We start from the raw sequence: 26,546 nt of genomic DNA on the forward strand, positions 1-26,546 counted from the left end.
TGTATGTGTCGGAGCGACTGTGCTGCCAAATCCAAGAGTCTCTGATTTCCCTCCATGGTGCACGTTTCACTTTTGTAACCCTCTCTCATGAAAGCCGTGCCTCTGGGCCAATTCTGCGGTCACACTACCTGATTCTGAGGCTCGTGGAGTGATGTTGAGTGCTGAAGCCAGAGGGAGTCATGTGAGAGAGATTCCGTCTGCATAAACATGCCCTTCTTCTTCTACAAGAGAGACCAAACAGACAGGGCGTCCCTTAGCCCACCTCACCTGTGAAGGCTTTTCAAATCTCTTTCACTCTCCTTTCCTGTCTGTCTCCCTTTTCTTTTCCTCTTTTACTTCTCCAGCTGTTTTCTTTAAATCCCGTTAAATGAAACTCTCAGAGAGCAGATTCTTTTTCCATCATTCCGGCTGGTGAGGAGGAATTAAGATAAGCTCTAACGACAGCATTTGTGGCCTAATGTCGATTACAAAACATTTTTTGTCTAAAAATCTTAATGTAAAAATCTTGAATGTAGTGCAATCAACATCAAAACACACTTTTTCGAAAGGTTTTTATTTATTTATTTATTTATTTAAGTAAAAAAGCCAAGACAAAACTATTGAATGTTGTTGTTTTTTTTTTTAAAGTTAGTGTAAAAAAGCCTTGAAGTTTGAAGGATGGGCTGGATGGATGGACAGACAGATGCATTGTTGTAACAGTGATTTTGGTTTGTTTTTATGAACTGGGGGACAATTTGAATTGAATTTTTGTTTAAATCAAAATGAACAATAGATGTTGTTGATCGAATATTTAAGTTTCATGTAAGTAAAATGAGTTTTGTTTAGACTCACTTCTTTCTTGGCCCATTTCGCTGCTTTTCCATTTGTTTTCTCTTAATATTTCTCTTTCTTTCTCCTAATCTATTTTCATCACTTAATTCTCTCGCTTTCATTCATAGCTTTGCTCCTCTTGTTATTAGATGACTTTCTCTCGCTCTCTGTCTTGCCTGTCTGCGGCATGTTGCACCACACACACTTTCACCACACACACACACACGCACACGCATACACACACAGGCACAGAGAGCTGGATGCAGACTGACAGTGCTGCCACAGGACTGATTGAAACTCGTGTCTCAAAGTTGCTAATGCTCACTGAACCATTTTATTGAAGATAAAGTAAATAAAATAGGTTGCCTTATGAGAATTCACTGAAATAGACCAGAATGATCTAGAAAACACACTCTCACACACGGTGAGCAGACGGTCCTGTGATTGGTTCATAGATTCCAGACGAATGACTGGGATGAGCTGTTTTCTAAAGGTATGGGAAAGCTAGGAATTTCACAAGTTTAATGTTTTTTGAGAGGCCTGAGAGAAAGCAAACGGCTCAATTTAAATCTCTTTCTAATGAATGACTTTTATAAAAGTTATACCACAGTGCTCAGTCCATGCTGCCAGGTTATGTAATCCAGTGTTTCTTTTTACTTCGTTTTAAGTAGTTTTGAGGTACTTTACAGCTTGATGGTACTACGCAAATTATTTAATGAAAGGTGCTGAGACGTTTTTGTTGTTTTAGGCTGTCAACAGAAGGATTTTCTCCACATAGTGTAGTTTAATACTGTACAATATCATAAAATTACACTTTTTACCATCTTCAATCTATTATGATGCATCCGCTTTTCATAATCCAGTCAATTCCTGATAGATAAAATGAGACAACAAATATATCACACTGTGAAAGTAAAATGAAAAAAAAAAAGTATAAATTAATTTGGAAAATTCAATATCTTTCTTCACTTCTGAAGCAACTTTAAAAATATTTAAGTAATATATATGTAGTCAATTGTCTTTTAAACCTGTTACTGTAGTTTAAGACATCCTAACAGCATTTTGCTTAAACAGAGACCAACAGGCCTGGTCTTTAACCTGATCCGAACAGGTTTGTCAGTCTTTTGACTGCATCTTGATCTGAATGAACAGCAGGTTTAAACACCGAAACCGAACAAAATGAGTCACATTCAATAAAATCCTTGTTCCCTTTCAACCTCATGAAGAATCATCCACGTTCTCTATACATTTACATTTGTCCAAATATCTATAAAAACCTCCTCCCAGCGCAGCATTCTCCCTCGGAAGATAAAGCCAGTGTTAGAATGTGATTCCCTTTGGCTTAGAGGAGGTATAGGTGTCACCCTAATACATTAGCATTGTCCTCCGTTATAAATATTCTGCCAGCCCTTCCTCAGTCGGCTGCCTCTGAATGCTGCCACTCACCGTGTGTATTGTGGAAAGCGCTGGGCCGTTCTGAATCCACTCTTTCTGTCTTTTATCAAACATCCCAACGCTTTGATAGTTTCCTCATTTATTTAGTGAATAGTTGGAGAGGAAAAAAAAGAGAGAATGAAAGAAAAGAGTTTTTACATTATGTAAATGGTGGAGGGGGGAGGGGGGATTTTCGTCTCTAATCTCTCGCACGCTCATCACAGCAGACTTTTGCATTCCGTGATACTGCCCTCCTGGAAACCATTGTTGGGATTTCTAGCCCCGTTTCAGCCTGGCTCAGTGCCTTTTAGAGGATTTTAATATACACGCCTTTCCTCGCAACAACGTTTACAAGCCATCGTTCAATAAAATCTCAAGTACCTCAATGTTTCCTTTGACTGGTGAGCATGAAGTATTATCAATGATACAAGAACATAAGAGTGATTTTGAGTGTGTCTGCGTGTGCTCGCGTTGTATAATGCACTAATGCGCTCACACACAGGGTCCAAAAATTTACTGGATAGCAGATGAATTCAGAAAGTTTACAGCACATTCTTTTACACCGGCTGTTCAAAACGTATCTAACTTCCATTATCTAGTGTATTTATGAGTGAAATTGGGGGAAAAGTAAAACAGGTTTTTTTTCACTTTTTACTAATATATAGTAAAATAAATATTACTACTCGTTATTTCTTACTGGCTGTGAAAATGCAATTTGCATTATTTTGAAAAAAACAAAAAACAAAGATGTAGCCTGAAATGCTACCTGTTAAATAAACTTAGAGGTATTGTGATTTTATTCCTCATGGTACCATTTATGGGGACTTAATGGAAGAAATGTCACAATATTGAGTTTTGGAGAAACAAAAAGCATCAAGCGTGTTAGATAAACTTAAATTTGTTACAAATTTGTGTTTAGAAAAAAATATGGCGCTGTACCTGTAAAAAAAAAAAAAAAGAAATCTAAAAATTTGAACTCTACTTTCAAAAGGGGATGAATAAAAAATGAATCTGTTTTTGCTTTGTTTTTATTCACTTCATTAAGGTACTGATGTAATTGTAAATTAGCTAGTTCTATTGTTAATGAAAAGAATAAGCAATTCAACTAATTTACCATTATTACAAACGATTAATTTATTGCATCGCCTGTATTTTCTTAATAACGCCCCCAAAGTAGGATTAAAAAAAGTTCTCCCACTTGCAGTTATGAGATTGTGGTGATGTTCATTTGACTCGCAAGTGTGATCTTTCCAACCTGATTTGAACGCACCAATAAATCAACACGATTCATTCTCACAGTTGGATTAAAACCAAATAATGTTGCATTTCTTAAATTTTTCAGCCAATTGGCAAGCAAAGCCAATTTTTTGTTGAGTTTGGCGCTTAGGGAGTGTTAATTTTGGACCCTGCGTGTACAAACACACTTTATGTTCGCAAGACCGCCCTTCGTGCACGACAACAAACTGACAGCGCTAATGCAGGGTAATTATTACCTTTAAGCAGGGATAAGAAAGGAATTGTTGACAGCAAATTGGCTTTTAGCATGCGTCTTGTGCACATGCGTGTTGATCAGAGTCTGTGATACACAGAGCCAAGAATACTCTCTCACAACATATACACACACTTACGAGTTTGTGCATATATTTGCTGTTTTTTTTCTCTCTTTATATGAAACCGTGCATATGTCTACTAATGAGCTTTCTAAATATATAATTTACCCACTTCACAATGAGAAAGAGGTGTTTGTGTGGCTTTTTTTCCTGCTCAAATTGTTTCCTTTCATTGCCTTGACAGCATAGAGGATTAGCAGCATAACTGCTAACAACCATCAACGTGTTTTTACCGTTGTCACTTTTTTTTTGTACCCCCCTCCCTTTCACTAGATTCGCAACTAAAAATGAGAAACAATGGCTTCGACCTCCAGTGGCCCTTTCCAACGTACAGTGAGTTAAATGGTTTGTAAGACGTTTAATTACAAAATGGTATAATCATTATTCATCTCATGATTAGTTGTATAATATTAAGTGAATCTCCTCCCTTGAGTCCTGTGTTTCACAGATCAATAGATTTATAGCTGGAATAAGGGGGATGATTGGACAAAATATTCCTCTGATGTTTCTTTAACAGACCAATCTATCATTTATTTATATAATTAGCTTTCATATATGTTTAATTAAATGCAAATTTAATAATTCTAGCTACTACACTATTTGCTTTATACAGCATGAAATATTTATTATAATGTATAAGTGCACAAAAAGCAATAAATACATGTTTAAAACAGCATTTATATGCAAATTTCTGAAAATAGAGCAGCATGCAGTTAAGTATTTAAAAGGTTAAACCTAAAAATCACCATTAAAAATGTTCAAAATATAATTTTAAATCTAGTGTATTTTTCAAGTGATACAGGATAATTTATATATATATATATATATATATATATATATATATATATATATATATATATATATATATATATATATATATGATTTTTTTTTGCATTATTTGAGGGGAAGGTAAATACTAATGATAGTAGGCAAAAATAAATTGTTTCAGAAATCATAATATTTTGTGCACAATAAGTAAACAGGTCAGTTTTGATTTCATACTAACCCTAATTTTGATAGTTTTAACTCTGAAGTGTTTGATGATTACATAATGTGAAGTGTTATGAGGTTTAGATGGACAATCCTTGTTGTCTGCATCACAAGATGTATATATTTTCAAACTATAAATGAATACAAGTTTATCAGTAGTAGTTAATAGCAGCCAACGTTTACCCCCGGATGCTTTTTGTCAAGTGTTCAGGACAGAAACGATCTGCTTATTTTCCCCTACAGTGCCACAGATCACATTACGACAGGTGAGTTTTGATCTGGTTTTTCTGATGTAACTCTTCACAGTTACTTGAGAATCAGCTCGCACACATGCAGGGTCTTACCGTTATTCATTCTGATGTGTTTTGCCCAATGCTCCGTCGAGACGTTTCTTTGTCTTTAGTCACCACAAAGAAAAAATGACAGATTACAGGCTTTTGCCAGAGTACATATCAGTCTGTGGGCTTCCTGGAGATCATGCCTTGAGGTCAGCACTTGAGGAATGCCCAGACACATCACTGGATGGCACTGTTTCCATTTTTTGCTCTCCTGAACCCCTTCGGCTGGATCAACAGGGTTTGTTTTGTGCAGGCTGAGAGCACTTGAAAAGGCAGGAGCTTTAAGAGAGCCGAGGGCTTCTCTAAACTCTGTCCCAGCGCGGAAACATGAATCCTGGGGAAAATGATCATATAGACCAGACTCCTCTGTCTGCAGTGAGTGGCAAAACCTGTGCTCTGCTAGTGATGGGATATTATAGTCAAGAAGAATGTTTATTGAAACATTCTAAATAGGTCTGTTTAAGAGAATATCAATATTTGATTAGAATGATATTTTATTATCTAGTTTAGCATGTTTAATAAATGCAGTGACAATAAATTAAGTAGTAAATAGGGACGCTTGCATCCTGTGGTGTGATCTGCACTATAATAAACAGCATTTGCTAATTATTTTTTATTATTTTGCACAGCTTTTATGAGCTTATATTAATTAAGTGACCGCTTTAAACATTTGTGCATTTTAAAAATAATGTAGCACACTGCAAGTCCATTTAAAATGAAGCAGTGAAGGCAAAAATATAACTAGTTGTGCTATCTACACTTTTTCTTATATATGTGGATTTTCAAATTTAAATCTTAATTTTGTAAAAAATGTTATGCATGATAAAAATGGGTATTTGTTTGTTTTTCTGGATTTTAAAATCAAGATATGACTTATTTTTTGAATTTCCAGTATTTATCGGTGTGCACATTTTTGCAACAGGAATTTTGTGGTTATTCATCCGTTTAAATTAATTAAATTAGATTCTTCTGATGCTGCCAGGCGTTCAGCTGATAATTGCATCAACACCCCGAAACATAATAGCGCTCTGAGTGTTTCCAGAGCAGTTCATTTCAATCTAAATCCAGAGCTCCTCTGGCGAGGCCGTGTGTTCAGAAGACCCCTCATCTTCATCTGGAACATCTCCTCCAACTTAACAATTTATCAGGGGCCAACTTGTAAAACTGCGGTTGGAGACGTTTTGTTAATGAAGCGTTTACAGAATCGTCGTAGCCAAATGGTAGGGCTGATATTTGACATGCTCCAGCTGTGCGCTCCCTCTGAGGAGGGCCACTGCTGATCCAACTCGTGATTTTTAGACAAAAGCTTACTCGGCAGAATGGATGCTTCGAGCCCATCGTACAGTCATAAATAAAGGTGGGGGTGTAATTGAGTGATGTGCGCCAGGGGAACGGCGAGAGATTGAAGGCTGTGTACTGGTAAATAGATAATCACACAAAAGTAAATGGGGTTTTCAAACCTCAATCTACTCCGCCAGCGTGAGCTCGTTTGCATGTTAATCACCGCAGCGATTTCCCTCATCACGAGGAAGTCTGCACTCTTTCATAACCAGCTTTTAATTGCATTTAAAATGTCACAGAGGTGAAACACATGTAATTTAGCCATAACTGTGTCCAAATTAATGGCCTCTACTCAGGCGTTCCATTCAATGGACACAAATGAGTCTGTCACTTTGGTGTTTTGATCTTTTATTTTTTTTCCGCCCACTTGGATTTGTATTTATTTGAAATGCATTAGACAGCTACTGAATATATCTCAGCGAAGCTGCGCGTGACTGTTTGGAGGGCGCGTCGATTTGTGAAAAGCACTGTTAATTCCAGGTTATTTCTTCTGAATGCATATGCCAGCATCGCCTGGACGATAACGAGGGAAACCGGATGAGATTAGACAAGGGTGAAAAAGTCAGCCGACTAGATTTAAAGAAGCCCCCAAAAAGTTTATTTTCCTTCATCACCAGGTGTTCTAGCACATATAAATTACTGAGATGATGTTTCCATAACAGAGCGGAGGGCACTCCAGAGAGCCAAACCTGCAAAACAGACCTATTTAATTTTTCATAGAGGAGGACCATCAGGAGCAATAAGCCAATATTCTCCTTTCCTTTTTCCAGATGCTTTCTCTAGCCTTGCATCTTTCCAAACCCTAGCCTTTACATTTTTCCAGAAAAAAGGCGGTTCTGCCGAGACCTACATGAAAGAAGAGAACTGTTGAAATGTTAATTTTACCATCTGCTGTCGAGGCCTGCTACCTTTGTGCGAACGAGTGTGAGTATGTGTGTGCGTGCACTCTCTCCCTCCGTCTTAAATTCCCAGCGGTTCTGTTCTGTTTTATGAATGTGCTGGTATTTTGGTTGTTTGAAGTTTTGGGGATCTGGGAGTTTGAAAGTCAGACTTAGAAAAACAGAATGCAACAAGACGCATGTGACAAACCGAATATCCTGCTGCCCTCGTAGTCCTGATAGCGCTTGTCCCCTCTGCGGCTTCAAACGGTTTGCATTGTTAGCCTCAGTATCCCAGGACTTCATGCAGCAGTAGCTCAAAGCATTTCTGCTGTGCAGACACACATTGAGCTGTGTTTTTTTTTAAAGTCCCATATGAAATTGATGTATTATTTATTTATATTTAGTCTCAGAATTATTATTTACGAAAAAAACTGAAACAGAAAAAATATGAATAACTCATGCTGCACTGCATAGTTTGTTTTGTCTAAAAAATTGCTCTTTAGAATGCATATAATGTTCATATAGAAGTACATAGACCATATATAAACACATATACACATACACACATATTAGTCAGCTTTTAGAGTACAATAGTAGAGTACTCTTTGTAGACCTCAAAGCTGATAGACTTGGACTAAGAGCCATAAAACTTGATTTCAAGGTCTTTAACTTGCTCCACGCGTTATGATTTTGCAAATGTAACTATGCAGAGTTGGTCTCCCTTTTTTGACAAAAGAAAAAAGAGCCAACCGAAACTCGAATCCCGTCAAAACGATTTTCTTCTCATCATGGGACAAAGCTGACACTTTTTAAACAACATTTTATCAGGTCCGCCGACGGGGTCCCTGCCAAATGGACAGATTCCACTGTGAGATTTGATAGTTGGCAATTAAGCCGAGACATCCTGAAATGCGACTGTGTGCAGAGTTGCAGAGCGTTTGCCTTGGCCGGGATCGGATTGTTTAGTCTGCTCTCATTGTGAAGCAGCGCTTTTTCTGAGCAGCAGTTGACGGTTGTTTGCAAAGCGCGGGGGGAAAATGTGAGAGGCCACCGTTCCCTGCCATTTATTTATTTTTCCCTGTCCTTGGGACTGGAATTTGATTTTGATTTTTTTTTGTTACTCTATTCTTTTGGAATTATGTTTTTTTTCACTGTATATGTGGCTGCTGAAATGTAGACTTTTCATGACCTCACTGTGCAGGCTGTGTTTCATTAATGACCAGCTCTGTGGTTTGGGTAGAGGAATAGTTTTCATATGACACCGTCTTGCATTAGTGCAAAGCAGCAGCTGCAGAGAGGCTGAACGCAGCCAATTCTGTGGCTTTGAAAGGTGTGAAAAGTTCAAGTCCCGTTGCAAGAGCCTTGCATTTATAATTTGCGTGTGTAAATTTATTTTTGTGCAAGGTCTGTGTTAAATCGGAACTGCCGGAGACTAGTAAAAAAAAAGGTTACCTGCTAATGAAACATTTGTCTTTGATTCTGTGGCAACTTGTCAGGCGAATTTGGACGCCGACCCTTTTCCGTGTGCCAGCATAATGCTTTGAAGCTACTTTCCTCTCACTTTTGAAGTAATTAAAAGACATTTACGTTCTTTCTGGCTCATAGCATGGTGGCAACCATCCACCCCGATCCATTCATTTGTCAGGAGGACACATTCAAATTCGTCTTTAATTGACTGGTGTTCAATACAGAGCACTTCGTAACTCAACCCCGAAGCACTTCTCGTACTTGTGCACATTGGACTACTGTAGACACGAGTTTGCTACTTCTGCACAGTATTAAATGTCCTCTGGGGAAGCTTGGATTTGTCCAGGCCAAACAAAAAGACCCCTGTTTAGTGCCTGTCTCCTGCTGTTGGGCTCTTCCTCTGATGGGGTTCTTTCATGATGCAAGCCGAAAAATTCATGTCATGCATGTTTCGGTAGTTTTTGTAGGTATTTATTACCGTGTCGTAGTTAAGTTTGGTCGTTGGCAGAGAGGTTTCAGTTGTTAGTCTAGGGGTGTAGTTTGAGCAGAAAGGGCGATGGGGGCCAAAACTCGGTGAGCCTGAACAATGGAAGGATTAGCTAAGAGTCCAGCTATGTATTTGAAGTCGTGTCTGAGTTTGTTTGGGGAGGTGGATGTGCGTTTAGATGACCCGGCAGCAGCTGTTGGGCACTTTTAAACTGTCAGAACATCCTTCCATTCCTTTTTCCTCCTTCCCTTCTGCTTTCAATCCAGTAAAAGACAGAGAGTCTTGTACGTGCCGAAGTCCTGATGAGGGGAAAAATGTTTGAAGTATGCTGTCGGCTTTGGTTCGGATGTGTGTATTCAAATGTGTCGTGGTTGTAGCATTCACAGTTTCTTCTGTTTTGAGTGTGATTCTTCAGATACAAGGATGTGTTGAAGATGTTCATTAAGAGTTGCACAGCAATTAATCTATTAATTAATCAATTATCGCTCACAATGATAACACTATCAGCCGAGAAGTGAATTAAACAGCAACAGAGCAGCATCAACTGTTGAAAACATTGTAATAGCATGTGAAAAATGCAATTTGATTCAAATGTAATTCAGGTTGTATTGATGGGAGACATTTATCAAAACTTAGACAATGATTTGTTGACTTAACTCAAAAGAATAAGGCAACTCAACTTAAAGGGTTAGTTCAGCCAAAAGTAAGACCTGCATTCATCTTCGGAACACAGTTTAAGATATTTTAGATTTAGTCCGAGAGCTTTCTGTCCATGCTCAGAAAGGTAATAAAAGCATCATCAAAGTAGTCCATGTGACATCAGATGGTCAGTTAGAATTTGTTGAAGATTCAAAAATACATTTTGGTCCAAAAATAACAAAGATTACGACTTTATTCAGCATTGTCTTCTCTTCCGGGTCTGTTGTGAGTGCGTTCACAAGACTGCAGTGACACTGCTGAGGTGTTATCTTTCTTATTGGGCGCACCAGAAAACATGTCAGCTGCATTATATGTCAACAGCCACAGCAGTCGCACTTCTACATATTATGGGTATATTATTTGCCTCTTAAAACTAAAGGCAAACATTTATGCAAAGACAAATGAATTAAACAAGTTGCAATGAGATGCACTTAGTACCTCAGCACATGATTCTCAACCAGGATCAACAAATTTTAAATCAGTAAAAAATCTGATTTAAATCAGTAAATCAAAAAAAAAAAAAACTCTGATCCACATCACAGCTAACTGACTGTGACAACAGCAGCAGCATAAATTAAGCCAGTAAAATTAAAAATATATATATATATATATATTATATTTTAATAATTATTAACATAAAATGTTTTCAAGCTGCAATGCATGCTAGAAACTTGTGCAAGATTGTTCAGTGTAAAACAGTTTGTTCAGATGACTCAATTTGAAAAGCTGGGAGAACATTTGGATATGTTGTGAACAAATACTTGAGTATCCAAGTAAGGTAAAACAAAACTAGCGACATGTTTAGAGTATTTTTGTTCAGTTCACACACAAAAAATTAACTGACTTCTACTAAAAATTATTTGTTCTGGCTACTCTTTTACATTGGTTAGTATAACTTTTCAAAAGTTGGATTTTTACAGTGTACCTAAATGGTACATATTTGTACCTTTTGAAAAGGTATCAACCCCATTGTGAACTTTTGTACCTTTTTTTCTGATAGTGTACAATGTATATGTATGTTTTGAAACCCACGTCACATTCTTTCTGTACAACTGTACTTTTTCAAATTCCTGACTTCTATGGGAACATTTAATTTGGCTTATTTAAAATCACTTATTGTGGTTTGAAAGGCCCTTTTCCTGTGCTTTAGCTTCTGGTACAAATAGTCTAAGCTTTTTACGGTACAGAGCAATTTGTGCTTTGAATAGTTTGTTTCAGTGTTTTTGATTGGCCTGTACGTGAAAATCAAATGGGGACTGGTGCGTGTTCAATAGCAAATGCTTCCATTTTGAACTCTTATTCTGTTATTTAATATTTTTTCCCTTCCTTTTGCATAAACAATTACCATTTTTGTTCCATTCCAAGAATTTATGGAAACCATTTGCATCGGGGGGAAATTTGTACATGCAGTGCTGTTTTCAATGTCATCACAGGCTATTTTTTTGCGGCTAAAATGACAGAAGAGGGCTGCTTTTAAGTACTGCGCAAGCAAACTGATAAGTGAATCATTCCACTCTCTAAACCTTTTTTATTGGGACTTTAATAACCACTGTATTATAAATTATAATGTATTCCTCCGTTTGCTAATGCCCTTCAATATAGCCATCTAAAATGTGGTCTGAAAGTTATTGTGGCTACCTTTTCAAAGGCAAATCAATTACATGTTTTCGGTAATGCACCATAATTCCGCTGTCAATGGACGAACGGATGAATTGAAGCGATTCAGAGTAGAGCGGTTGTTCCTGTGATGTTTTTTGTTTGCGCTCTGCACTATTGACTGCGTCCAATCAAGAGCAAGTATTCATCCTCCGTTCCAGCCATAATGGAAACAGGTCGTCGGAGGCACCAGATTACGACCTCCAGTTATGTTCGGCTAATGGAATATGGAGTTCTCGTTCACCGCGTGTTGTTAAAGCAATTCGGGCCAAAAGTTTTCCTCAAACTCGACGCTTAAAGAGTTCGCCATTTCTGCCAAATTGCAGAGCGCAAGACTTAAGAAGGATATCGGTAGGGAGATCTTCAGGAAGTAAAAATTGCCACTTGCATACTGTCTTTGACCGACCGCGCCAAAGCTTAACCACTCCATGGGAACATGTGCCATTTAGGAAGATATAAAGAAGTGATTTTATTACCCAGTACATCTCTCCTTAGAAGCCATTTCATTTCTCTTTTCAGCCGCCACAGGAGTCTTTATTTGATCTCATATTCCTGAATTTAACTGCCTCAAACTGGCCGGCCTCAGTTTATTTTCATTTGGAAAACACATTTTCTGTTCAAGAGGACACGGGGGTAGTTGGGATTGAGGTGGGGGCTGTCAGGCTCTGTGTCGAATGTAAATGTCTTCTTTAAGTCACTTTTCACTGTAGATTACTGGAGTCCAAACTTTTCATTTTCTCCCACCTGGAGCAGATCCGACGTGTATCTGCAATGCCTACAAACGAGACATCGAGTCTTAGTCTTTCACTTCGAGTCTTTGTAGGGTTTCAACTATTCAAGGAGCCTGTCTGCTTGTTCACAGGTTGTTAATGTTCAATTTCTTGGGATTCTTCAGTGATGGCAAACACTTCTTGCACTCTCTCAACTCTCAATTTTTCTGCAGCAACAAATGTAATTTCCTCCTTTAAGTGTAAAACGTGTTGTGCTAAGGGTATGTATCCTAAATGCACACAATTAAATAACATTTTTCAAACTTTTTGCACAGTATCACTTAGTTTTCTTAATACTTTTAATAATATTTAATAATGTGATTGGAAATAATGACACAGTGACTTGCAACTTGCCTAAAAAAAATTCACAATAATATTATTTTAATATTAATTGTAACATGTATATTTGTTTATATTGTCATATTAGATTTTCATAGTTTAATGTTGGGTCTAGAACAAGGATAAAGCAATAAAATCTGGCCTATACTATAAAAAGTTTCCAAGACGGTTTTAATGTGACATTCATAAAACAGAAAGATCTCTGTTAGTTTTAATAAAGATCAAACCTTCAGCCATAAAACTGCTCGTAGTTAAAGAAAGACCCATTTGGGTCACGATTGGGGTTGGGAATTGCTCTTCTCCGTGCATTCTCAGGCTGTCTGATGCACCCAAACAACTTTTCCTTGCTTCATATTTTGTCATGTGTTGACACAGATGTTCAGACGTGTGATCCAGCACGAGATGTTTTAAATGTCGGTGGTGAGGTGAGACCGTCTAGTCCAAACAAGGCTGCCTCCTCGCTAGAGTCTGATCATCTGGGACTTCATCAGGACTTCAGTGTCTCTGTTGGATTCTCCTGCTAATCACACCTCTCTGACCTGTCTGATGACAGCACTATGAAAACATTCAGCAGTTTTCAGAGACCAGAAACCCCCCTCAGCCATCCCTGCCCCTCTTTTTATTTGGCTAGCCTCCATACAGCGAATTACCTCCAGATGTAATTCCTATCCCCGCCCCCCTACTGAATTAGTGGCTAGTAAAAATTAGGTTTAAATTAGCTGCGGCATGGAGAATGGTTAAGTTTGAAATTTCCTTATAATGAGTTTATTATTCTTTGGTGGGATGCCATTTTCCTGAATTAATTCTCTCTTCTTTTTTTTCTTTTTTTTTTTTTTTTGAGTAATTGCTGTCTGATTGAATAGAATCAAACCTCTGGATTGGATGTAGCTCATGGTACTTTTGGGGTTGATGTGTAATGTGAAACGAGCTAAGACGTGTCCAACTTTCCTGCTGCTTATTATCCTTATATGTTTCTCTGTTTTCTTTTTCTTCCAGTCTTTGTGATAAAAAAATAAATAAAAAATATTTGAAATGTTTGGAGTATTTGTGATCAGATTGTGTAAATCAAATGTAAAATAAACTAAGCCCGGTTTATTCTCATACCTAAGGAAAGCATTTGTTCTTATAGCAATCTTATCGAGCAGAGTTATGTGTGATTTTTGTGATTCATTTTGATAGGTATGAAACTTGTCTTACTATTTTGTTGGTAAATTCAGAATTAGCTTGGTATTTTAATTTGAAGAATGAAGATTTGGGCAGAAAGATTTTCAAACATATATATATATGAAATTGATATTATAATTATAATATATATATATATATATATATATGATATGATTTATTTGATCAAAAATACAGAAAAAAATGTAATATTGTGATATATTATTACAATTTAAAATAATTGTTTTTAAATTTATTATACTTTAAATTATCATTTATTTCTGTGATGCAAAGCTGAATTTTTAGGATCATTATCACATGATCCTTTAGAAATCATTCTAATATGATGATTCATTATCAAAGTTGGAAACAGTTCTGCTGCTTAATATTTTTTCAGAACATTTGATACATTTTTAGGATACTTTGATGAATAAAAAGTAAAAAAAAAAAAAAGAAGCTATGTTTTTAAAATATTTTGTAATAACGATATACACTACTGGTCAGTAATTTGGGGTCAGTAATTTTTTTTTCTTTCTTTTTTTAAAATAAAATTAATACTTTTATTCAGCATATTGATGTCAGCATAATTTTTAGTTATTGACAGGTGTTGAGTTAAATGTATTACCAAAAATGTTTTATGTTTTGTTTTCTGTCCTTTATCTTTTAAGATTAAAACAAACAAATTAGTCTAAAAACAAAATAAATTATTATTTTTTTGGTCATGTTGATAAACATTAAATGTTGCCAAAAAAAATCTATTTCTTTGTTTTGTGTTACAATAATCAATGTTTTTTTTTTTCATCATGTCTTTTATCTTTTGAGTTCAAAATACTAAACATCACTGTATTTTTCGAATTTTTTTTTGTCATGTTGACAAACGTGTTGAGTGGTCATCACTGAGTACTTGTCATGTTGCCTTTTATCTTATTACAAATTTGGCAGCTCCAAGCGCATCAAATACCCATTACCTGCATTTCTCCAACAATGCGACGCTAATACAAATTACAGCCTTTACAATATGATATCTCTTGAGCGAGAGAGGAAGTCGGCTGCCATTCAGTTTGCTTTCATCTGCCGCCAATCTGCCGCATAACAGGTAAACTGCTGTGAGCTGCACTTGCTTGTATAAATTTACCCACACAGTCAAGTCTTTGATTTCATCAACTCATCTAATTCAAATGCGCTTTTGAAGGAGCACACATTTTAAGGGTAGACACAGAAGAGCCAATTTAACCTGGAGTGTCTGTCTCGTTCTGAGGGGCTTTCTGTTTGAAGTGGCCGGTCAGCTTGAACTGTCTGACTTCTGTCATTTCTATCTCTTTTATTTCGCCACTGAAATGTATACTTCAATCCTCCCTACAGATGCTAGAGTGGAGCAGGTATCATTAAACTGAGAAAATGAGAACGAGAAAGCACGAGAATGTCGTCGCGGCTGCCGGGGTTGGTTTGTTTTCAATTGGAACTGAAGGCAGGGCCCTTTTCCTGGGGCCGCTCGCTGTGCCTGTTGATATTGAGTCGAGCAAACACTCTCTCTGGGATGTCCTGTCGGGCGTCCGGCCAGGGTCGCAAATGAAAGTCACATGTGAGGAATCCTGCGTGGGGAACCTCTGAGCTGAAGCCGGCCCCCGTCTAGCTCCCGGCCCCTGAGCTTAATTAGCTTTTTAATGGAGGTGCCACCAAACGTAGCTTATTTACCGGCACAGATAGCGGCTTATTTTGATGTGCGTTGCGTCTCAGAGCTCTTTGAGGCTCGGGGTTGTTATTTTCAGAGTAATGCTGTGGATTAAACACGCATCTTATCTTGCACTGTTGTGATTGTTGAGCTTTCCTCCGTCCCCCTCCCTCGCCTGCCGAAGTATATATGCAAATACATTTGGACACTATCATTATAGGCTACTTAACAGGACTTCATTAAGGTTCTGCCATGCAAGGCAAAAGAAGGTTGCCATGGGTACAGCAGCGCTTAAGTACAGTATATTATAATGTTTAGCTCCCTGTTATATAATCATTGTGCTCTAATGGTCCATTTCAGGTCATATCGATCGGTGATGAAGAACATCATTAAGATGAAGAGAGGCCATTTTTATGAGTTGGCCATTAATCGCAGTTCTCTTACGAGAGCTCTCTCGTACTGCGTCTTAGCTAAGACGCTACGGGAAAAGTCTCTTTTCACGAAATACTGAAGCAAAAAATTATCCTTAATTTTGTATTTTTGTAAAGCGCATTTGCAGCAGTACACAGCCATAGGCGAGACGGCTCGTTCGCTCATTGGCTTGTTCTGCGGCAACTGCACAGCCTATCGAGCGCGGGCTGATGCAACATCAGACCAATAAGGGCGCTTCGCGCCCTTCTTGCCACTTCCCGCCAAAACGGGTGTGGCCCAACCTATAAAAGGAGCTCGAAAAGGCTGACTCACCTGATTTTTCATCTCTTCAGCGAAGCTCACGCATCGCTGGATCACGGAGGAAGCAAGCGCCGTCTGAGAAAGCACATCAGCAGGACGAGCCATTCTGAAGCTGCTGGCATCGCCGCCTTCCATTGCCGTTCCTGCTGCGCTATCCGGCGCCTATATCCTTTCAATCCTGTTATATACAAGCTGTTCTTTATGTGTGTGTGTGTGTTCGCCCTGCGACACACACTCGTAAAAGAGCTCGCGTCTTTTTTAAGATGCCTTCCTGCGGCTCGTCAGAGCCCCACTCAGCGAGGGAGACCGGTACGTCATCTGTGTCTCCTGCCTGGGTGAAGATCATGCAGCGCTCGCTCGCTGACGGCGGATGCCCCCACTGCGAGCTGTTGCCATGGTGACTCTGAGGACTCGCCTGGCCTTTTTCTCTGAGCCTGCATTCTCCGCTGCGCTGAGGCGCCGTAAAAGCATCGCTTCCAGCGGATTCCGGAACCGTCTTCAGCTCAACCGAGCTCGCCGGTTCGCCCTGCTTCACCGGCCCCCCCTGCATCGCTTCCCGGTGGGCAGCGCCCGCTGTTTGCCGGCGCGTCGTCCGAGGAAGTCGATCTCAGGGCCGCGTCGGGGGAAGAGGACACGCGCTCTCTGCTAGCTTCGGGCAGTGAGGGCTGGGCGAGCTCCGAGGATCTCGCACCTTCTGCTCAGAAGCCCAGCAGACGAGCTGACATCGAGAAGGAGCCGGGGCGAATGATCGTGTTGGCCGCGATGAGTCTCGGCCGCGAGTGGTTTGCACCAGCGCCCCCCCCCTCTCGTTCCCGGCTGGATGGTATTTCCCTTTCGGATGAGCGTACTTCTCAAAGCCCGCCTCATTTCTTCCTGAGCTTCACGAAGAGGTGGCGAAGGCTTGGAACGCTCCATATTCAGCACGAACTCGTTCGTCTGTCTCACTAGCATTCTCCACACTGATGATGCTAAAAACAGGAACTACCACTCACTTCCGCCGGTGGAACAGGCGATAGCGACGCACCTTTGTCCGCCCTCTGCTGGACGGCGGCAAAAGCGGTGTTGCCATCTAAAGCCTCCTGTGTGACGCTGCGTCGGCGCTACTAACGATGGCTGCTTCATCGAAGCGCAGGTGTACGAGTTCCGCTGTGGCCGAGCTCTCACCCAAGCGCGCCGCTGTTTCAGTTCCAGGAATTGTGACTGTCTCAGCGTTTTCTGCAATGCGCAAGCCTGCACAGTTGCCCGCTTGCCTGCACACAAAAGCCGTTATCACAACAGCTTCAGCAACGCAGCTCGAAACCCCCGTTCTCGCTCTACTGGCCGTCGCCCCGCGCCGCGGGGACCGCGGCAGAGGATTACGGTGAGGCCGGGAGCCCCGAAGCCATCCTGGGAAAGCCATCTACGCATGCTGCATGACGCTGCGTCGGCACTACACACGATGGCTGCTTCATCGAAGCGCCGGTGTACGAGTTCCGCTGCGGCCGGGCTCTCACCTAAGCGCGCCGCTGTTTCAGTTTCCAGAGATTGTGACTATTTCAGCGTTGTTTGCAATGCGCAAGCCTGTACGGTTGCCCGCTTGCCTGCACACAAAAACCGTTATCACGGCTACCCAGATATTTCCCGAAAAAGGTGTAATTTCTGGTGTCCCGGCCACGGCCGATGGTGCTATAAATGTAGTGACGATGCCCACTGCTCAGTGCCCATCTCCGCATATAAGCACAGCCCTTCACACAGGGCTCGCGCCTATAAAAGCGACTCAAGTCGATCACGCGCACTACATAGTAGACGTGCCCACTCCTCAGTGCCCACAATCACTATGTCACACGCGTCATGTGGTTTCTGTAAAAACGAAACCCGTGCACGTTCGTCCGGCCACGGCCGATGGTGCTATAAATGTAGTGACGATGCCCACTCCTCAGTGCCCATCTCCACATGTAAGCACAGCCCTGCACACAGGGCCTGCGCCCATAATGTCGACTCAAGTCGGTCGCGCACACTGCATAGTAAACGTGCCCACCCCTCAGTGCCCACAATTACTATGTCACACGCGTCATGTGGTTTCTGTAAAAACGAAAACCGTGCATGCTCGTCCGGCCACGGCCGATGGTGCTATAAATGCAGTGACGATGCCCACTACCCAGTGCCCATCTCCACATATAAGCACAGCCCTGCACACAGGGCTAGCGCACATAAGATCGACACAGATCGGTCGAGCGCGCCGCATAGTAAACGTGCCCACTTCCCAGTGCCCACATACACTATGTCACATACGGCGCGGGGCTTCTGTAAAAACGAGGCCCGTGCATGTACATTCTGCACAGGCAGACAGCGAGTTTAAAGTGGTAAAAGTGCACACATGCAGCCCACGGTTACTCGCAGATATATCGAGTCCCACGGGACCCGCTCAGCCTCCCTCCAGTCGGTTAAGCGCCGGAACGGGGTCGAGGAAGAGCGATCTGCCCGCTGTGATCAGCGCGCTCCCCGCCTCAGATGCGCAGCACACTCGAGCGCCGCCGTTGCCCAGTCAACAGAGCGCGTTTCGCATCCAGCCCTTAGCCATTCATGCAAATGCATGGTCAGTGCTTCCAGGGGTTTCGAATTGGGTGCTAGGCATTATAAAGAGAGGCTACACGCTACAGTTTTCTCGACGCCCACCGTGCTTTTCAGCGCGCGTCGAAACTACGGTCAAAACAGAAGTAGCACACATACTTCGGGCCGAAATATCAAAACTGTTGAGCAAAGGGGCTGTAGAGCCTGTGTCTCAAAGCGAGGGGGGGCTGTACAGCAGATACTTTCTGGTGCCCAAGAGAGACGGGGGTCTCCGGCCCATACTGGATCTAAGACAGCTGAACAGGCATTGATGAAACGCAGTTTCAAAATGCTCACGACCAGGAAGCTCCTCGCGCAGATTCGCAGAGGGGACTGGTTCATGTCAATAGATCTGAAGGAGGCGTATTTTCAAATACAGATAGCGTCAAACCACAGGCGATATTTGAGATTCGCCTTCGAGGGCCAGGCATACCAGTTTGCAGTCCTGCCATTCGGCTTGTCCGTAGCTCCTCGTACGTTTATGAGGTGCATGGATCCAGCGCTCGCTCCTCTTAGACTCAGAGGCACACGAGTGCTGAATTATTTGGACGACTGGCTGGTTCTGGCCCGATCATGAGCGGAGCTCATGGACCACAGAGCCGTTTTACTCGATCACCTCGAGAAGCTCGGCCTCAGTGTCAATTGGGTGAAGAGTTCGCTGAACCCCAGTCAGACGATCCTGTTTCTGGGTATAGTTCTGAACTCGTGTTCCATGACGGCGCGGCTGTCACCACAGCGCGCGATGGGCATTCAGCGTGCAGCGAGTTCTTTCCGCTGTGGCGCGACTGTGTCGCTCATACACTGTCAAAAGATGCTGGGTTTCATGGCCTCAGCATCTCCGGTTCTGCGGCTGGGCCTGCTCCGCATGCGCCCCCTGCAGTTCTGGCTGAAGGCTCGGGTGCCGCGCAGAGCGTGGGCGTCTGGCCGGCTGCATTTCAAGGTCGATCAGAGCTGTGTTGCGGCTCTAGCACCTTGGACAGTGAACGGCTGGTACCGATCAGGTGTAAGCCTGGGGACTTCCCCGAGTGTGAAAATGGTGTCGACGGACGCCTCCACTTCGGGATGGGGAGCGCTGCTCGAAGGCAGACCGTCCTTTGGCCTATGGTCAGAATGGGAAAAGCTCCATCATATCAACTGCCTGGAAATGCTGGCAGTGGAGAACGCGCTGACGCGCTTTTGTCCCCATATCAAGGATCACCACGTCATAGTCCGTTCGGACAACATGTCCGTGGTGTCCTACATAAATCGCCAGGTCGGTCTCGGGTCCCGAAACCTGTGCAGGCTGACGGAACGCCTCCTGATTTGGGCTCAGCGCAACGTGTGCTCGCTGAGAGCAGTGCATGTGCCTGGACTGCAGAATCTGGGTCCAGACAGGCTGTCCAGAGGCAATGTTCCTACGGGCGAATGGTCTCTACACCCGCAAACAGTCCGGCTGTTGTGGCAGAGATTTGGCATGGCGGAGGTGGACCTCTTTGCGTCCCACGAAGACGCTCACTGCCCCGCGTTCTTTTCCAAGAACGAAAGCGCGCTGTCACGGAGATGGCCGTGCTGCCCGCTTTATGCGTTCCCTCCCGTCTCCCTCCTTCCAGAGGTGATAGAACGGGTGAGAGAAACGAGATGTTCAATACTGCTTGTAGCACCTCTTTGGAAGAACCAACCATGGTTCCCAGATTTGATGCAGTTAGCAGATGTCGCCCCGTGGCCGGTACCATTGAGGAGAGACCTCCTCTCGCAGGCCAGGGGCTCGATTTGGCACCCTCAACCGGAGTTGTGGTCCCTCTATGTATGGGCACTCAATGGTTACCCGCTGATCTCGCAGTGAGAGTGCTAAATACCATCACTCAGGCTAGAGCTCCGTCGACACGACGTCTGTATGCCTCGAAGTGGTCGGTGTTCTCCAGCTGGTGCACAGCTCGAGGTTATTCACCCCTTAGTTGTGAGGTGACGGAGGTCCTCTCCTTCCTTCAGGAGCTGTTGGATAAGGGCAGAGCCCCATCCACGCTCAAAGTTTATGTGGCTGCCATCGCGGCGTTTTCTGAAACGGCGTCCGGTCAGTCAATAGGAAGGAATGATTTAGTCATCCGGTTCCTCAGAGGAGCTAGGAGGCTGAATCCTCCCAGACCTCCGTCAGTCCCTATGTGGGACCTCGCGGCGGTTTTGGAGGCCTTGAAAGGTCCCCCTTTCAAGCCTATCCAATCGATTAGCCTTCAGCATCTGTCGTTCAAGACAGTATTCTTGTTGGCTCTCGCTTCTGTGAAGTGTGTGGGTGATTTGCACGCGCTCTCGGTGAGCCAGTCGTGCTTGGAGTTTGGGCCCAATGACTCAAGAGTCATACTCAAACCTAGGCACGGTTATGTGCCGAAATCCCTCAACACACCGTTTCGGGCTCAGGTTATTGCCCTGTCTGCCCTGCCGGTGTCAGGGGAGGATGGAGACTCGAGTCTTCTTTGCCCTGTCAGGGTTTTAAGAGCTTATGTGTCTCGCTCTGCTGCCTTTCGGCAGACGGAGCAGCTATTTGTCTCGTTCGGTGGGCGTTCCAAGGGAATGGCTGTTTCGAGACAGACTCTATCCAGATGGATAGTTGACGCCATAGCGTTAGCTTACGCTTCCAGGGGCCTTCAGTGCCCGTTGGGCGTCAGAGCACACTCCACAAGAGGCATCGCCTCGTCGTGGGCGTGGTCTACTGGGATCTCCTTGCAGGATATATGTATGGCGGCAGGTTGGGCCTCGCCGTCTACATTTATCAGGTTCTATAACCTGGAGGATCCCGCCTTGCAAGCAAGGCTGCTGTCTGTATAGGCGAATCAGGGCCCTGAGGGGAATTCTGAGTTCACGAGCGCTATGCGCTGCCGACTGTTATATGGGCAGTATTGCGTAAGACCCGCATTGCCACATTGGTCAGGCCTTGCCTCGGCTGTGTGACGTCATATTGCCGCATCTACGGATGCTGCTAGATATGGGACGGAGGGCTTTTTCCCTTTTCTGTCCTGGACTCTCTGTGAGTCCCTCAGGTGACTGTGCACTGTAAATCCTGGGCGTTGCTTCAGGTTTATTGGTGTGTGATCCCTGCGCGCACGGCGTTTTACATTGGGTTCCCGTAGCGTCTTAGCTAAGACGCAGTACGAGAGAGCTCTCGTAAGAGAACGTACTCGGTTACTAAACGTAACCTCGGTTCTCTCTAGAAGAGCGAACGAGTACTGCGTTCTCTGCCGTGCGCACGATTCACTCTGGTTCGCTTCGGCGATGAAATAAATCAGGTGAGTCAGCCTTTTCGAGCTCCTTTTATAGGTTGGGCCACACCCGTTTTGGCGGGAAGTGGCAAGAAGGGCGCGAAGCGCCCTTATTGGTCTGATGTTGCATCAGCCCGCGCTCGATAGGCTGTGCAGTTGCCGCAGAACAAGCCAATGAGCGAACGAGCCGTCTCGCCTATGGCTGTGTACTGCTGCAAATGCGCTTTACAAAAATACAAAATTAAGGATAATTTTTTGCTTCAGTATTTCGTGAAAAGAGACTTTTCCCGTAGCGTCTTAGCTAAGACGCAGTACTCGTTCGCTCTTCTAGAGAGAACCGAGGTTACGTTTAGTAACCGAGTACGTTTTACTTTATGTTTTTGAACTCAAAAAGAGAATGGGGTATATTGATAGATCAAACCATGGTAATCGGACTAAGATTCTCTTGCCTTGTGAAATGTCTAGAACATCCTCATCACTACAGATGCCACAATCTTGAGCTTAAAAATTAAGAGAAGATTAATTTGATTAATAACTGATTTTTGACAAGGACAAATAATTTTTGGATTTGTGGTTTTGTTTTTAGATAGCAAGGCGGTAAATGGCGATGTATTACCAACATATGCATAAACAATTTGCTTAAAATACAATTTTAAAATGTTATTATAAGGAATGAGATAAATGTATTATTATTAATATAGATTAATATGTAATTAAATGTGTGTGTGTGTGTAATAACAATAATAAATTAATAATCAAAAATAATAATTATATATGCATTTGTTTATAATGCAGATTATTATTGTTGTTATTATTGGTAATGCTGTTTGTAGATTTTGACACAAGGGGGAACTAAACCTCCTGTTAGTCAACCAAGCCAATGGTTATTGACTTACTCAGCGATCTTAAATTGGGTAAACAGCAGCTGATCAGTCTGGGATGTGTAACTCTTAATGAAGGCTGAAGGTGCTTGATTTAAATTGACTGTGATTAGGGACTAAGATACTTTTAAATTTGCAGTGTTTGAGTGTCACATTTTGTTTCAAACTCGTACATGTGCAAATAAGTGTACACTGAGGATACAGGCAGACCCTCGGCTGAGAGTTTATTAGGGCTGTTTACAAGCACGGAGTGCGTTCCACAAAGCTCAGTCATCAGCCAAATGGATCGGAGGCGGAGATGAGCTCAAGTGGATAACTCTCCAGCCAGAGAACAGCTTTAATGCTGCCGGCGTTTCTGTGAGGCCTGAAACACACATCAGACTCTCAGTGAGTGCACACTAGCTCAGCTTAATCTGCTGTTAGCTCAATCTTTAGTGGTGGTCGACCGGTAGGAGTTTTTCAAGGGTTGATACCAATGTCTATAGAGCAGATATAACACCAGCATACTTGGTTTAATTGAAAATGTGGAATTAAAAAGTGAATCTAATTAGGTGTAAACAATGACTTGGTGTTTTAAAAAATGGAAAAAAGAATTAGAAATCTCAGATTCTGCAGTATTTCTAGATGACCTCTTTTTTTCCAGTTATCATGTACAAATGGTCAGATTTTCAAGGCTACTTTGGATCATCTAAAATCACACAGGAGAATGTGATAAAGTATTATACTAGTTTGTGCACATAATTTTTTCCCCCAACTTCGTTCATTTTGAACAGTTTTTAAATAGTGTGATTTGTAATGAAAAAGTAATTCATATTTTTCCTAATGATTTCTGTCTAATTTTATACATTAGTACAATTTATAGAATCCAAAAAAAAAAAATTATTTGTACACCTTATTTCACGCAGGGGTACTAAAATTCACCCCAAAATTGTAAAAATAGATTTTTATTAGCAATTGACAATCCTGTCAGATATCAAAACTGACACAAGGGGGAGGTAACACCTCTGGTAATCGACCAAGGGACATAATTCAAATATCATCCCATTAAACATTAATATTTACCTTGCATGAGTTTAAATTGTGGTTTTGATGTTCTCACTCGTGTGATTGTGAAATAAAAATAGGATTTAGATGCTCAGTGTTGTTTAGGGGTGTGATTTTTGCCACTATGAAGGAGCCTATTGATGTCATGGCTCCAAAAAGGCCCAGTTTCCCACTCTGGACACCTTCCATAGACTCGGGTCAGGGCATTTTGTGTCTGCTTTAATTGAAAATTAATAGTTAAGGGGGTTGCCATGGAAATTATGCCAGTGCTCAGAGACACCAGCTCTGCCATCACACGAGTCCATCCCCCATCACCCGACACTTTCTTCTGCATGCACTCGAGAGCCGCTGCTGGAATTGTTAGTCCTCATTGACCTTGCGGTCTAAAGCCCTGTGAAATGAGGAGGAAAAAAAGAGAGGGAGTTAAGTGATAGACAGACGGAATAAAACCAGATATGAGTGAGAACTGAGAGTAGCTAACAAGCGCTAAAAGCTAAAGCGGCCTGTTTGTCTCGTGAAGTGAAGTTTAGTGCGCAATGTAGCCTTATAGCATTTGGGTCAGAATGTAAATATGACGCATTAGACACAATTCCTGCAGTGACGCTTGAAACCTAGAGGCCTTCCATGCCTGCCAGTGCAAACATTTACACTTCCTCATTGAGCCTTTGCCCTAGTCTGGAGGGGTGGAGGCCCAAAAAAACAGCGTTGACTTGAGCTCAGCACTTTCTAATGATATCGTACAGTTAAAATATGTGACCGTTAAACAACATGAAAGTTCTTGCTCACCATCATGTGTGCATATTTGAAAGAACTTCTACAGTTGTATATGAAGTAATTGATTTTATTAGAGCTTGAATATGGAATTGCTTAGTTGTCCATTTCCATATAATCTTGCTTTTACGTCAGTCTTTTGTATTTAAAACCTGCTCGTTCACATCTCCCCCATTTAATAACAGCTGGTTCCTCGCTCTCGTTCCAGCGGCGTCTACGCAAATGCTCCCCTCACTTTTCAATCTCCATGTGGCGATGGGAAGCCTGCAGCAGATGGACTTGGTTTTGCATCTGCCGCGTGCAGACTGGCCTTTGTACTCCTCTCCTGGGGGAGAGCGTGGCTTTCGTCTTTGCGAGTGGATTCCTGTCTGCAGGAGCAGCTAGGAGAAACATCTGTGGCATGCGGGGCGAGAGAATGAGAAAAAAGGGTTGACAAACACCAGTAGTTTACAATTACTGCAGATATGAAAGCTAAAGATTTTGAAAGTTTAATTACATGCAGTAAATTAACAAATATGCATGTGTAAAAACAAATTTGCAAACCCATCTGATTTCCAAGCTTTTTTAGTCCTTCCTTACTCAAATACTTCTCTCGTAGGACTTTTTTGGGATAGTTTGACCTAATAAGGAAAGCAGCAGCAGGCGTATTTATTTATTATTTCCACAATACTATCACTCAACTTGCTAAAGTAGCCCTCCATCCATCTCAAAAGTGGAAAAAAAGGAAACACAGGAAAAAGAAGTGCCACCCCTCCACCTCCCCACCCTGACAATCAAACCGCTGATTTTTGTGTACGATTAGTCCTCGGGTGCCAAAACAATCAGAGGTCTGCTTGATTTGTTTTAATTGCAGGCGTAAAAATGCCACGGGTTTCTCTGACTGGATCGGGCAAGAGGCACTCGTGTAAATACCGCTGTAAATAGTTCACTGATGATGGCTTTGACAGTGAATGTCAGCTAGTTTTTTCTTTCTTTCATTCTTTGTACCCCCCACCTCTCTCCCCCCCTCCTATTTTTTTTTCGTGCTCTGATGCTGTTGCCTACCAGTGGCATCCTATTCCTCATTTTTGATGCAAGTTAATGCTTCAAGGCTTCTGAGAATATCTTCAAATGCCTCTACCTTCAGGGAGTGAGATTGTGTGTCGTTCCTCAAAAGGTAGGTTACTTTTTCTTCCCGGCTGAGATTGTTGCATGTTTTGGTTTTTATTTAGGAAAACGCAAAGCTCACTAGTTTTGACTTGCAAGAAGGTCGCATGCAGGCTAATCTCAATGAATACAAAAAAAAGCAGGCAGGAAGACGTACCTCACGTTTTTAGGGGCTCGGGATGTCATCCGCAGCTGGTCGTGTGTGTTAAGTCCCCTCTCAATTGGAGTCCGAATGCAGGAGAAAAATAGGAGAAGGAGAGAGAGAAAGCTTGTGTGCGTGTGCCGCAAGCCGCGCTCTCAAATGAGAGCAGTGAGAGGCTGCTGGCGGAGTGCGATCCGAGTCCTCTGCTCCGTGCGCAGGCTGTGAGAGACGCTGGTGCGCACAGTCACTCACACACACACACACTCTCACACACTCGCTTCTTTCAGTCAGCAACTCGGTCAGCAAGACGAAAGACTTCCTTTTTTCTTTTCTTTTTTTAAATTAAAGAAGAGGGA

At 42.2% G+C, this 26,546-nt stretch overlaps 1 protein-coding gene and 1 long non-coding RNA gene across 5 annotated transcripts in view; one reads left to right on the top strand and one right to left on the bottom strand.

Moving 5' to 3' along the window:
- LOC132105561 (forkhead box protein P2-like) overlaps positions 1–26,546 on the top strand; it is a 105,473-nt gene that overhangs the window by 12,562 nt on the left and 66,365 nt on the right. Inside the window, exon 1 of one of the 4 annotated variants that reach the window (XM_059510768.1) lies at positions 25,958–26,058. The exons of 2 other annotated variants lie outside the window; for them this stretch is intronic. The gene's annotated coding sequence lies outside the window, so the exon portion shown is untranslated. Of the gene's footprint in view, positions 1–25,957; positions 26,059–26,546 lie in introns of those variants that run through there. One more of the 4 variants, XM_059510770.1, reaches the window with a different exon arrangement.
- Positions 24,085–26,545, bottom strand: LOC132105562 (uncharacterized). Its single transcript, XR_009423960.1, has 4 exons — positions 26,206–26,545; positions 25,446–25,522; positions 25,138–25,295; positions 24,085–24,522 (listed from the first exon to the last, which is right to left on the bottom strand). It is a non-coding gene; the product is annotated as an uncharacterized LOC132105562 (long non-coding RNA).

Source organism: Carassius carassius, chromosome 26 (genome assembly GCF_963082965.1).
Source record: "Carassius carassius chromosome 26, fCarCar2.1, whole genome shotgun sequence".
Classification (NCBI taxonomy): Eukaryota; Metazoa; Chordata; class Actinopteri; order Cypriniformes; family Cyprinidae; genus Carassius; species Carassius carassius.